A 15437-nucleotide genomic window follows, 5' to 3' on the forward strand; every position below is an offset into this window, starting at 1 on the left:
CCTGTGGGGGATGTCAAGACGGCACCAGCCCCAAGTCTGGCTAGCATTTTGGAGCCATCAAAGTGCATGACCCAGTTTGAATATGTGTCATACTCTTTAGGGAGTTCGGCCTTTGTCCATTCGGTGATGAAGTCGACCAACACCTGAGATTTACTAGCTCGGCGTGGCTTGTAAGTTATTTCGAATGGTAAGAGCTCGACGGCCCATTTGGCAATCCGGCCGGTGGCGTCCCGGTTATTTATGATATCATTGAGTGGTACTTCAAAGGCCACCGTGATCGAGCACTCTTGGAAGTAGTGTCGTAGCTTGTGGGATGCCATAAAGACCGCATATGCTATCTTTTGATAATGCGGGTATCGGAACATGAATGGTGTAAGGACCGTCGATATGTAATATACTAGTTTTTGAAGTGGGAATTTATGTCCCTCTTCGTCTCGTTCAACGACGAGCACCGCACTCACCACATGGTGAGTTGCAGATATGCAGAGTAACATCGGTTCACCGAAGTTTGGTGCGGCCAGGATTGGGTTACTTGCCAACAAAGTTTTTATTTCTTCATTTCCGGCTGTGGCAGCGTCCGTCCACACGAAGTGGTCGATGCGGCGGAGCAGGCGATATAATGGCAATGCCTTTTCCCCTAGTCTAGAGATAAAACGGCTCAAAGCTACCACACACCTAGCTAGTTTTTGGACCTGCTTGAGGTCTGTTGGTGTTTCCAACTGTGATAGGGCTCGGATTTTGGTTGGGCTTGCTTCAGTTCCTCTATTGGAGACAATGAACCCAAGCAGTTTTCCGGCTGGAACGCCGAAAACGCATTTTTCCGGATTGAGCCATATGTCGTATGCTCGGAGGTTGTCGAATGTAAGGCGTAAGTCATCCACCAATGATTCTACATGCTTGGTTTTGATGACTACGTCATCTACATATGCCTCCATAGTTTTGCTGATTTGCTTTTCTAGGCATGTTTGAATCATGCGTTGGTAGGTTGCGCCGGTGTTCTTGAGCCCGAAAGGCATAGTGTTGAAGCAGAAGGGCCCATACGGGGTGATGAATGCCCTTGCGGCTTGGTCGGATTCTTTCATCTTAATTTGATGGTATCCGGAGTATGCGTCGAGGAAACACAGAGAGTCGTGTCATGCGGTCGCGTCAATAATCTGATCAATGTGAGGTAGTGGGAAGGGGTCCTTAGGTCAATCCTTATTAAGGTCTTTGAAATCGACACATAGGCGCCATGATTTATCCTTCTTCGGTACCATGACCAGGTTTGCTAGCTAGTCCGGATGTTCGATCTCTCTGATAAACCCGGCCTCAAGTAGCTTGACTAGCTCCTCCCCCATGGCCTGTCGTTTGGGTTCGGAAAATCAGCGCATCGTTTGCTTGACTGGTTTGTATCCTTTCAGTATATTGAGACTATGCTCGGCCAGTCTTCATGGGATACCTGGCATATCTGAGGGGTGCCAGGCAAAGATGTCCCAGTTCTCATGTAGGAATGCGCGTAATGCGGCGTCGGTCGTCGGATCCAGTTGTGCCCCAACGGAAGTTGTCTTCTTGGGGTCCGTCGGGTGGACTTGAAATTTGACTATTTCGTCTCCTAGCTTGAAGGAAGTGGATTTGGGTCTCTTATTGAGGATTACATCATCCCTATCCACCGTGGAATGGAGGGTGGTTAATTCTTCGGCAGCGAGGGCCTCGGATAAAGCCTCGAGGGCCAGAGAGGCGGTTTTGTTTTCGGTGCGGAGTGCTATGTCCGGATCACTAGTGATAGTGATAACTCCATTGGGCCCGGGCATTTTGAGCTTCATATACCCATAATGGGGTACGGCTTGGAAGCGTGTGAATGTGTCTCGCCCCGGCAGGGCGTGATACCCGTTGTTGAAAGGTGTCACATGGAAGAGTAACTCTTTGGACCTATAGTTTTCCGGCGTGCCGAATACCACGTCGATTTTGATTTTCCCTAAGCATCTTGCTTCCCGACTAGGGATAATACCACGAAAGATTGTGTTGCTTTGCTCAATGCGACTCCTGTCCATTTGCATTTTATTGAGTGTGTCTTCGTAGATGAGGTTCAGTCCGCTACCGCCATCCATTAGCACTTTAGTGAGCCGAAAGTCATTCACGATTGGGTTTAGGACCAAAGCAGCTGGTGCCCAGACTAAGCGGGGTCTTGGTTCGTCATCAGCGTTGAAAGTGATAGCCGTATCGTTCCAAGGATCTACCACTGCCACTTGGCAGACTTTGTCTAGGTCGCAGAGCGCCCTTTTGCACCGATTATTTGATGAAAAGGTCTCGAAGACCGTGAATACTTTGAGATTGTTGTCCTCCAAAGAGTAGTTCTCTGGGGAGTTGTTGGTGAGGATACCCTCACCGCTCTTGGCCACTTGTCGGAGTATCCAACATGCTCGGACACTATGCGTTGGTTCGGTGTTGGGCGTCATGTGAATTTGACAGGGCTTGTCGAGCCATTCCTCGAGGACAGTTCTATGCCCCGTAAAGGGCTTGATTTTCTTGTCCACGAGATGATCATTAGGTGCTCTGCGAGGGTGCATCCTTTTTGCCCGTCCAGGAGATGGCCTAAAGGCCTGCAGGTCCCAACAGGCTATCTGGGTTTTCCAGGCGCTTTCCATTGCACAATACTTCTGTACTATGTGTGCCAAATATGCAAAGTGCGGTACGCGATGGTGGTTGAGGGCATTAAGGATTCCCTCATCTGTACAATTGTTGCAAAATACTGAGATCGCGTCGTCGTCCCAACAATCTTTGATCTTGTTTTTAACAAGTAGGAATCTGGCCCAAAAGTGGTGGACTGTTTCCTGAGGCTGCTGTCGCACATACATTAAGTCGCATATGTCCGGACCCTGACCCACTATGAAGTCCGAACCCTGACCCATTGTGAAGTCCAGATTCTAAAAACTTTCCGAGGTTACAAGCCCGGGCTTCAGAGCGTCCGGTGAGTTTTTAGGCTCAACGCCCGATTCTATGTTCGGAGGACAAGAAGCGTCCTCCCGAAGATGGGTGTCCAGCGCTCCAAGCTCGGAAATCTGAACATACTTTGTTCTCAACGTAGGAGAAGAGTTATTGTCAGCTTGTTCCTCCACAATTGCCACCTGATGGGTGATTGGCGGAGCTCTGATTTCTCTTTGATCGGGTTTAAGCCCAATTTGATCATAGTTAGTTGCGACCCCCAGGGTAGCGATGCGATCTAGCAGTTTGTTTAAGGCTGATACATCTGCCAGATCCATCTTGTTGGAGTATTCAGGGCCGATGTGGAGACGATTTTATGTGACAGGCTAGGGTGCCTTTGCCTTAAAGGCCGAACGAGCGCCCATGGTGAAGCTGCCAAGATGGAGGGTTTGCCCTAAAGTTAGGGCTCCTCCGGAAGTGATACTGTCCTTGATGACAAGGCGAGCAATCGACCCTTCTATCAATGGCACAGAGGAACTCTCAATGAAAGCACCAATGTCGGTGTCAAAACCGGCAGATCTCGGGTAGGGGGTCCCGAACTATGCGTCTAAGGATCAAAGGTAACAAGAGGCAGGGGACACGATGTTTACCCAGGTTCCGACCCTCTTGATGGAGGTAATACCCTACTTCCTGCTTGATTGACTTTGATCAGTATAGAGGTTACAAGAGTTGATCTACCTCGAGATCGTAATGGCTAAACCATTGATGTCTAGCCTGTATGATTGTGTTCGCCTCTACGGACTAAACCCTCTGGTTTATATAGAGAGCGGAGGGGACTAGGGTTGTATAAAGTCGGTTTATAGAGGAAGGAATCTATACATCCGGACACCAAGCTTGTCATCCACGCAAAGGAGAGTCCCACCCGGACACGGGAAAAGGTCTTCTGTCGTGTATCTTCACGGCCCATCAGTCCGGCCCATGTCACATAGGCCGGTTCCCTGAGGACCCCGTAATCTAGGACTCCCTCACCCCTACCAGAGGTCTGCAAGTATAAGTACCGAGAACCGTGTTACATGTGATGCTTGAGCAACCCCAAAGTCAATCGTACAGTAAGAGTGACTATGATACTCTCATGGTCTAAGGGGCATGAAGGATGACATTGACAAGCGTCGTCGGCACTCGATTTGGGAACAAAATGAGTCTGGAGCATGTCATGTACGCAGCCAAGGACGTCTACAGAAGCTATGACATGTACATATAGATCATTGACATGTAGACGTGTCTCGTTCTTGTGACTCATAGAGGATGATAAGGGGTCGTGCCACAGTAGCCGCAAGACTAGCAAGCGTGCCTCCAAGAAGTAGATTGATGATGATTAATTACTCTTTTTTTCGCAGTGATGGTATATGTTTCAAATATTTCGTGTAATTAAGAACCTAAGAACCTAAGAAAATAACCTATGAACCTCCGTTCCTTTATCATTTTTTGCTTTTATGCATGCTTAAATATTTTGTGCGGCCTGGAAAACTTATAATTATTGAAATCATGTGAACATCATCATGGAAAACTTCTTAGGTCAACCACTAAAAATAGAACAACTTCTTAGGTGTATATCTCACATGATTTGTCAATACAAATCGTCTGTTATAAATCACACATGATACAACCCTTCAACCATAGGTTGGTTAGCGGCTCAGACCTGTTTTGGAATGCTAAGGGTAGACATTTGTATACCAGGCTTCAAGTCCTAACCTTGATATTTTGCTTGCATTTTCTTGAATTTATTCCAGGCTGTCATGCCCAATATGCGATCCTATCCGAGAGGAACTCGAAGGTCCCACCAAGGATAGATCCGCATATTGAAGACGCTTTTGCAAGGTGGATATCATTACATCGTACCATTACATAATAGTTGGGGATACATGCAACATCATACATAAGGGCAACATCGGACTACGGATGAAACACAAACAGAAACTCAAACGACATCCACCCTGCTAGACTAGGATGCCGACCAGGAACCTATCCCCTGAACGAAGAAGAAGCAGAAGAAGAACTCCAAAACAAGTAAACATCACTCTCACGTCATGATCACCGCAATACCTGTACCTGCAACCGTTGTTGTAGTAATCCGTGAGCCGCGAGGACTCAGCAATACCATTACCACGGGTATCAAGACTAGAAAAGCTTAATGGACATGGAATGGATAAGTGGTGAGGTTGCAGCAAGCGACTAAGCATTGTATGGTGGCTAGCTTACGAGTACAAGAATAAGATGAGAAACTACGCAAACGGTCGCAAACTAGTAATGATCAAGAAGTGATCTTGAACTACTTACATTCAAACATAACCCCATCGTATTCTCTTCTCGACCCACTCAAAAAGAGACCGTCATGGTTACGCACGCGGTTGGTGTATTTTAGTTCGGACCTGGTGTCGAGTTCTCTACAACCGGATATTAAAAAATTCCCATCTGCCACATAACTGCGGCATGGCTCTCGAAAGTCTAAACCCTGTAGGGGTGTCCCAACTTAGCCCATGACAACTCACGATCCGCGGAGACAATCCTCCATCTCGGGACCCTCCTATCAGACTCGGAATCCCGATGCACAAGACATTTCACAATGGTAAAACAAATCCAGCAAGACCTCTCGGTGTGCCAACACCCTGATAGTAGTCGCATGTATCTCGTCTCAGACCATGACCAGATGGGACAAGCTACGAGTAAAACCAGATCCTCGGGTTTCCCCATGGTGGCCCCGCAGGATGCCCGTTTAGGACCAACACCATCAGCACTGCCCCCGTGTATTATGTTGAATTAAGGAACCTCAGGGACGCGAGCCCCTATGCCAATTAATTAATTTAATCAATATTATTATATGGCAAATGTTAAAAGGGCCTTGATGGAAGAGTTTTATTCAAAGCGAACTGTCAAGAGGGGCCCATAAACCCTCACCCTGTTAGGGACGCAAAATCAAGGAACATAACATCGGTATGGCAGAAACTAGGGCGGCAAGAGTGGAGCAAAACAGCAGGCATAAGGCCGGGCCTTCCACCCTTTACCAAGTATATAGATGCATTAATTAAATATAAGAGATATTATGATATTCCAAGATATCCATGATATCCATGTTCCAACATGGAACAACCTGCAGCTGCACCTACAACTAACAACGCTATAAGAGGGGCTGAGCAACGCGGTAACATAGCCAAAAAATGGTTTGCTCGGATGGTGGAAAAGGTTATAGGTTGTTTCATGGCATATTGGGAGGCTTGATAAACAAGTGGTAGGAAGTGTGACATAGCGCTAGCATAGAGACAACTAGCATAGCAGTGATAGTACTGAGATCCAGGGTAACGGTCATCTTGCCTGAAATCCCGCTAGGAATAAGATCGAGCCCATGAAGAAGACGAACAAGCATAGACGAACCAAGCGTAGTCGAACGTATCCTCAGGATCGCAACAAAACAGGAACTATCAAGAAGAAGCACAACCAGAAAGAAGCAAACAATATGGTAAACACACAACACATAAACATGACATGATGCTCAACCAAGTATGATGCATGACAAGACTATACGATGCTACTCATGGCAAGAGATGATGCATACAAGAACATCACATTCAAGCAAGTTCAAATGAGGCCGGAAACAACATATAATAACTCCGGTAAGTCCTCATATGCAAATTTCGATGTTGGATCAGATCTGAATAAAACATCATGTTCAAGTTGTTAAATAGCAAGTTAAAATTCACCATGATGATCTACACGAATTTCTAGTCAAGTTACATATAAAGTTCATTTAATTCGGAGCTACGGCCTGGAAGATATGAGCAACACAAGTTAAGCACGGCATTGATGCAAAAGCAACCAAAACACAATCCCAAACACTCCAAAACAAGGATGCATCAAGATATTATGAATCTATATGCAATTCTAAGCAAGTTTTATATAGAACATGATGAAAATGGAGCAACAGTTCAGCACATACACTCCAAACAAGTTATAACAACAATCTGCCCAAAACAGCAAGTAGGCACTTTACAATCATCAAAACAACATGCTACAGGAAAAATGTGAACACAAAATTGATATGCACTTGAAGTACAGATAACAAGATTCAAATATCATTAAGGTTCAGGTTCATAGGCATCAAGATTAATCCAAGATGATCAATGCAAAAAAGCAACTTAATAACACAGATTATGACGGTGAAAAACAGGGCATATGCATGAGCAGAGTTAATATGATGACATTTGGAGACATGAAACAAACATGCTACAGCAACTATACATAGCAAACAAGGGCATGGAATCAAAGTACACATAACAAAGAGCAAATAATATCAAGGTATAATATGCATATGGCTCATGGATTAGTGGGAACCATCATGACAAGTTTGAATGTCGTAACAGTTTCAGCAAGTGTAAAACAGCAACATCATCATAGCATGTTTGCAAGCTTGGAATAGAAGTCTTATGAAGTCGAAAATTATAAAACATGGCATGTGGACAACGTACTCATAGCATACTCCAATTCATGTAATTGGAGAATCTCTAAAAGAGGCATAGACTAATTAATATAAGGCTCACAACATGACATCATGAAGTTAACAGAACACTAGAACATCATATAGGCAAGTTCATAGACATGAAACCTGTTGAGTAAATAGGCAATTTTTCGGTTAAATTAACCAACGAGTAAATCACTAGCATGGCATTGATACAAATAAACTCATTGCTACGTCTTGAGCTAGCATTGGTTTTCCCCGAAGAGGAGAGGGTGATGCAGCAAAGTGTAGCGTAAGTATTTCCCTTAGTTTTGAGAACCAAGGTATCAATCCAGTAGGAGGCTCCTCAAAAGTCCCACGCACCTACACAGACAAACTGAGAACTCGCAACCAACGCAATAAAGGGGTTGTCAATCCCTTCACGATCACTTACGAAAGTGAGATCTGATAGAGATAGTATGATAAGATAAATATATTTTTGGTATTTTGTGATATAGATGCAGAAAAGTAAAGATGCAAATAAAAGTAGATTGAAAGCAAATATGATAAAAGATAGACCCGGGGTCCATAGGTTTCACTAGAGGCTTCTCTCGAGAGCATAAGTATTACGGTGGGTGAACAAATTACTGTCGAGCAATTGATAGAAAAGCGAATAATTATGACGTTATCTAGGCATGATCATGTATATAGGCATCACGTCCATAACAAGTAGACCGACTCCTGCCTGCATCTACTACTATTACTCCACACATCGACCGCTATCCAGCATGCATCTAGAGTATTAAGTTCATAAGAACAGATCAATGCCTGTAGAGGGATAAACTCATGCAATATGATATAAACCCCATCTTGTTATCCTCGATGGCAACAATACAATACGTGTCTTGTAACCCTTTCTGTCACTGGGTTAGATCACTCCAAGATTGAACCCAAAGCTAAACACTTCTCCCATGGCAAGAAATATCAATCTAGTAGGCCAAACCAAACTGATAATTCGAAGAGACTTTTAAAGATAACTCAATCATACATAAAAGAATTCAGAGAAGATTCCAATATTATTCATAGATAAACTTGATCATAAACCCACAATTCATCGGATCTCGACAAACACACCGCAAAAAGAGATTACATCGAATAGATCTCCACAAGAGAGGGGGAGAACATTGTATTAAGATCCAAAAAGAGAGAAGAAACCATCTAGCTAATAACTATGGACCCGTAGGTCTGTGGTAAACTACTCACAACTCATCGAAGAGGCTATGGTGTTGATGTAGAAGCCCTCCTGATCGATTCCCCCTCCGGCAGAGTGCCGGCGAAGGCTCCAAGATGAAATCTCGCGGATACAGAAGGTTACGGCGATGGAAATTGTGTTTCGTGGTGCTCCTGGATGTTTTCGGGGTCCGTGGACATATATAGGAGGAAGAAGTACGTCAGTGGATGCCCGAGGGGCCCACCAGACAGGGGGGCGCGCCCCTAGGGGAGCGCCCTCCTATCTCGTGGGGCCCTTGGAGCTTTCTTGACTTGCACTCCAGGCTCTCCAGATCAGATTTGTTCCAAAAATAATGCCCCCGAAGGTTTCATTCCGTTTGGACTCCATTTGATATTCCTTTTCTTTGAAATACTCAAATAGGCAAAAAAAACAGCAATATGGGCTGGGCCTCCGGTTAGTAGGTTAGTCCCAAAAATGATATAAATGTGTAGAATAAAGCCCATAAACATCCAAAAGGGGTAATACAATAGCATGGAACAATCAAAAATTACAGATATGTTGGAGGCGTATCAAGCATCCCCAAGCTTAATTCCTGCTCATCCTCGAGTAGGTAAATGATAAAAAGAGAATTTTTGATGTGGAATGCTACCTAGCGTAATTCATAATGTAATTTTCTTTCATTGTGGCATGAATGTTCAGATCCAAATAATACAAAATAAAAGTTCATAAAGACATAAGAAATAGTAATACTTCAAGCATACTAATCAAGGTAATCATGTCTTTTCAAAATAACATGGCTAAAGAAAGTTATCCCTACAAAATCATATAGTCTAGCTATGTTTCATCTTCATCACACAAAGTATTTAATCATGCACAACCCTGATGACGAGCCAAGCAATTGTTTCATACTTTAATAATCTCAAACTCTTTCAACTTTCACGCAATACATGAGCGTGAGCCATGGACATAGCACTATAAGTGGAATAGAATGGTGGTTGTGGAGAAGACAAAAAGGAGAAGATAATCTCACATCAACTAGGCGTATCAACGGACTATGGAGATGCCCATTAATAGATATCAATGTGAGTGAGTAGGGATTGCCATGCAACGGATGCACTAGAGCTATAAATATATGAAAGCTCAACAAAAGAAACTAGTGGGTGCGCATCCAACTTGCTTGCTCACGAAGACCTAGGGCACTTTTGAGGAAGCCCATCATTGGAATATACAAGTCAAGTTCTATAATGAAAAATTCCCACTAGTATATGATAGTGACAACATATGAGACTCTCTATCATGAAGATCATGGTGCTATTGTGAAGCACAAGTGTGGAAAGAGATAGTAGCATTGTCCTTTCTCTCTTTTTCTCTCTTTTTCTTTTTTTCTTTTTTCTCCTTTTTTTCTTTGGTCTTTTCCCCTTTTTTTCTTTTGGCCTCTTTTTTTTTCTTTCTTTTTTTCTTTTTGTAAAGTCCGAAGTCTCATCCCGACTTGTGGGGGAATCAAAGCCTTCATCATCCTTTCCTCACAAGGACAATGCTCTAATAATGAAGATCATCACACTTTTATGGATTTACAACTCAAAGCTAGAACAAAATATGACTCTATATGAATGCCTCTGGCAGTGTACCGGGATATGCAATGATTCAAGAGCGACATGTATGAAAATTATGAAGGTGGCCTTGCCACAAATACGATGTCAACTACATGATCATGCAAAGAGCAATATGACAAAAGTAATGTGTGTCATATGAATGGAACGGTGGAAAGTTGCATGGCAATATATCTCGGAATGGCTATGGAAATGCCATAATAGGTAGGTATGGTGGCTGTTTTGAGGAAGGAGTACGGTACAGGCGAAAATTGCGCGGCACAAAAGAGGCTAGCAATGGTGGAAGGGTGAAAGGGTGCGTATAATCCATGGACTCAACATTAATCAAAAGAACTCATATACATGTTGCAAAAATTTAGAAGTCATCAAAAATTAAAGCACTACGCGCATGCTCCTAGGGGGATAGATTGGTAGGAAAAGACCATCGCTCATCCCGGACTGCCACTCATAAGGAAGACAATCAATAAATAAAATTGTGCTCCAACTTCATCACAAAGCGGTTCACCATACGTGCATGCTACGGGAATCACAAACTTCAACACAAGCATTATTTAAAACCATAACCACCCAACTAGCATGACTTTAATATTACTTCCTCCATATCTCAAAACAATTATCAAGTATCAAGTTGATCATAGCATCCAATTCACTTCCTATGATAGTTTTTATTATACCCTACTTGGATGCTCATCATTCTAGGACCAACTTTTGTAACAAAAGCAAATACCATGCTGTTGTAAAAGACTCTCAAAATGATATAAGTGAAGCATGAGAGACTAGCAATTTCTTCAAAATTAAGACACCACCATCGTGCTCTAAAAGATATAAGTGAAGCACTAGAGCAAAAACTATCAAGCTCAAAAGATATAAGTGAAGCACATAGAGTATTCTAGCAAATTCTAATCAAATAGGATTCTCCCAAAAGGTGTGTACAGCAAGGATGATTGTGTTAAACTAACAAGCAAAGACTAATATAATACACGACGCTCCAACCAAAACACATCTCATGTGGCGAATAAAAATATAGCTCAAAGTAAAGTTACCAAAGAACGAAGAGTAAAGAGGGGATGCCTTCCCGGGGCATCCCCAAGCTTAGGCTTTTGGCTACTCTTGAATATCTTGGGGTGCCATGGGCATCCCCAAGCTTAGGCTCTTGCCACCTTTATTCCATAGTCCATAAAGGCTTTACCCAAACCTTGAAAACTTCACAACACAAAACTCAACAGGAAATCTTATAAGCTCCGTTAGTGAAAGAAAACAAAACCACCACATAAGGTACTGTAATGAACTCATTCTTTATTTATTTTGGTGTTAAACCTACTGTATTCCAACTTCCTTATGGTTTATAAACTAATTTATTAGCCATATATGCATTGAAATAAGCAAACAACACACGAAAAACAGAATCTGTCAAAAACAGAACAGTCTGTAGCAATCTGTAACTAAAGCAAACTTCTGGAACTCTAAAAATTCTACCAAAATAGGACGTACTGGAAAATTTGTCTATTGATCAGCATCAAAAAGAATCAATGCAAAATCACGTTTCTGTGATTTATTAAATTATTTCTCGTGAGTGCAAAGTTTCTGTTTTTCAGCAGAATCAAATCAACTATCATCGTAGCTTATCCTATAGGTTCTACTTGGCACAAACAGTAATTAAAATATAAAAACACATCTAAACAGAAAGTAGATGCAAGATTTACTACTAAACAGGAACAAAAGCAAAGAACATAAAGAAAAATTGGGTTGCCTCCCAACTAGCGCTATCATTTAACGCCCCTAGCTAGGCATAAAAGCAAGGATAGATCTAACTAGTGCCATCCTTGGCACTTGATTCCTCAATAGAGCACTTATAATATTTAGGAGGTTATCCCCTTTCAGAAATGATTAAACCTTTGGGCAAAAATTCAAGAAATTTGGTTGTAGCAAAAGGTTCCTTAATGATAGAAAGACAAATGGGACAAACACTTATGGATTTGAGGTCCGCATCTTCCTTACTAGAAGTTTCACCCTTATTTTTAGGAACATAAATAAACTTGGTGGTTTTTGTAGGGGGTTCTAGAGTGTTTTTTATGGGAGAAAACGCTGAACCTAAGTTGGTAATTATATCCTCAAGTTTACCAATTCTAGCAGAATCAAGATCTATTTTTTCTTTAACTATAGGTTCTTTCTCTTTAAGATTTTTCAAAGTGACTCCAACCCTAGATTCATATTGAGTGATAAGATTATGAATCTTTTTATCCAAATTTTCAACCAACTCAACAGTGGAAATTTTATTTTCAATAATATCAAGCCGTTGCATAACGTGTTCTAAGCTTAAAACAGTTCCATTGACCAAAAGAGGTGGTGAGCCAAACAAATCTAACATAGCATTATAAGCATCAAACGTATGGCTACTCAAGAAATCACCTCCTGCGCCAGTATCAAGAACACATCTATTCCAAGGAGTGATGCCTACATAAAAATTGCGGAGAAGAATGGAAGTGGAAAGCTTCCTAGTAGATCTATTTTGAGCATTGCAAATTCTATGCCAAGCATCCTTTAAATTTTCTCCCTCCCTTTGTTTAAAATTGAGGATTTCATGTTCGGGAGAAATAACGAGGATAGGAAGACTAGCCATAAGGACGGAGCAAACGAGCAAACACACGGGCAACGGAAAAAGGGCAAACAAAAAGAGAGGAGGAGATTGGGAAGGAGAAGGCGAATAAAACGGCAAAGGTGAAGCGGGGGGAGAGGAAAAAGAGAGGCAAATAATGTAAATGCGAGGGAGATGGGTTTGTGATGGGTACTTGGTATGTCTTGACTTGAGCGAAGACCTCCCCGGCAACGGCGCCAGAAATCCTTCTTCCTATGTCTTGAGCTAGCGTTCATTTTCCCCGAAGAGGAGAGGGTGATGCAGCAAAGTGTAGCGTAAGTATTTCCCTCAGTTTTCAGAACCAAGGTATCAATCTAGTAGGAGGCTCCTCAAAAGTCCCACGCACCTACACAAACAAACTAAGAACTCGCAACCAACGCAATAAAGGGGTTGTCAATCCCTTTACGGTCACTTACGAAAGTGAGATCTGATAGAGATAGTATGATAAGATAAATATATTTTTGGTATTTTGTGATATAGATGCAGAAAAGTAAAGATGCAAATAAAAGTAGATTGAAAGCAAATATGATAAGAGATAGACCCGGGGGCCATAGGTTTCACTAGAGGCTTCTCTTGAGAGCATAAGTATTACGGTGGGTGAACAAATTACTGTCGAGCAATTGATAGAAAAACGAATAATTATGACGTTATCTAGGCATGATCATGTATATAGGCATCACATCCATAACAAGTAGACCGACTCCTGCCTGCATCTACTACTATTACTCCACACATCGACCACTATCCAGCATGCATCTAGAGTATTAAGTTCATAAGAACAGAGCAACGCCTGTAGAGGGATAAACTCATGCAATATGATATAAACCCCATCTTGTTATCCTCGATGGCAAAAATACAATACGTGTCTTGTAACCCTTTCTGTCACTGGGTAAGATCACCGCAAGATTCAACCCAAAGCTAAACACTTCTCCCATGGCAAGAAAGATCAATCTAGTAGGCCAAACCAAACTAATTATTCGAAGAGACTTGTAAAGATAACTCAATCATACATAAAAGAATTCAGAGAAGATTCCAATATTATTCATAGATAATGATCATAAACCCACAATTCATCGGATCTCGACAAACACACCGTAAAAAGAGATTACATCGAATAGATCTCCACAAGAGAGGGGGAGAACATTGTATTGAGATCCAAAAAGAGAGAATAAGCCATCTAGCTAATAACTATGGACCCGTAGGTCTGTGGTAAACTACTCACAACTCATCGGAGAGGCTATGGTGTTGATGTAGAAGCCCTCTGTGATCGATTCCCCCTCCGGCAGAGTGCCGGCGAAGGCTCCAAGATGGGATCTCGCGGATACAGAAGGTTACGGCGGTGGAAATTGTGTTTCGTGGTGCTCCTGGATGTTTTCGGGGTCTGTGGACATATATAGGAGGAAGAAGTACGTCGGTGGACACCCGAGGGGCCCACGAGACAGGGGGCGCGCCCCTAGGGGGGGCGCGCCCTCCTATCTTGTGGGGCCCTTGGAGCTTTCTTGACTTGCACTCCAGGCTCTCCGGATCAGATTTGTTCCAAAAATAACGCTCCTAAAGGTTTCATTCCGTTTGATATTCCTTTTCTTCGAAATACTAAAATAGGCAAAAAAAAACAGCAATATGGGTTGGGCCTACGGTTAGTAGGTTAGTCCCAAAAATGATATAAATGTGTAGAATAAAGCCCATAAACATCCAAAAGGGGTAATATAATAGCATGGAACAATCAAAAATTATAGATACGTTGGAGACGTATCACTCATATTGATATTCAATCAAGCAAGCACATACTACGATAATTGCAGAAAGATCTACGTATAACGCTAGCATGGCTAAAGTAGAAAACCGTATGAGCAAGATGAACGAGTCATACCCTCCAGTAGGCCATGCAGAGGCCGCAGCGTTGGTGGCAGCAGTGGCGTCCTCGGCGGCCTTCTTGTCGGCTTCAGCTTTCTCGGCAGCAGCACGGTCGGTGTCGATGGACATGGTGATGATGAAGGCAATGCGGTCGTAGACGAAGTAGTGGATCGGAGGCGAGCAGTCGCGTGGTCGCTTCCTAAAAACCTATTCATCTCTCTCCCATCTAGGAATCGGAGAGATGAGGTTTCGGAGACCTGCTCTCCTGTCAACCATGTACGCGGTGGACAGGATGGAGTCACTGCGGCGGCAGCAGCAGCAGCAAAGGAACGACAGTGGGCGTGCGCGTGGAGAAGATGTGATGCGATCTGATCGTGATCGCTAGGGTTAGTAGACACCGCACACTTATATAGGCGCAGCCGCGTGGAGAGACGTGGGCTCGACCCACGTCCAAGTCTGTGACAGCCCATGATCCGACGTCTCAGATCGTGCTCTAGCTGTCAGAAACTCTCCGTTAGCGACTGGCAAAAATAAGCGCGTAGGTGTGAGCTCGGCCCGGCTCAATCCCGCAACCCACGGCGCGTCGTGACGAGGCGTGGCATGGCGAGGTGGGCGGAGGAGGAGGAGTGCACGAGGGCCTCATCTCTTCTCAAGCTCCAATAGCATCTAGAAAAGAAACCCTTATAAGGAGGTCCAACTCCTCTTCCACTTACGGTG

Source organism: Triticum dicoccoides, chromosome 4B (assembly GCF_002162155.2).
Source record: "Triticum dicoccoides isolate Atlit2015 ecotype Zavitan chromosome 4B, WEW_v2.0, whole genome shotgun sequence".
NCBI classification, from domain to species: Eukaryota; Viridiplantae; Streptophyta; class Magnoliopsida; order Poales; family Poaceae; genus Triticum; species Triticum dicoccoides.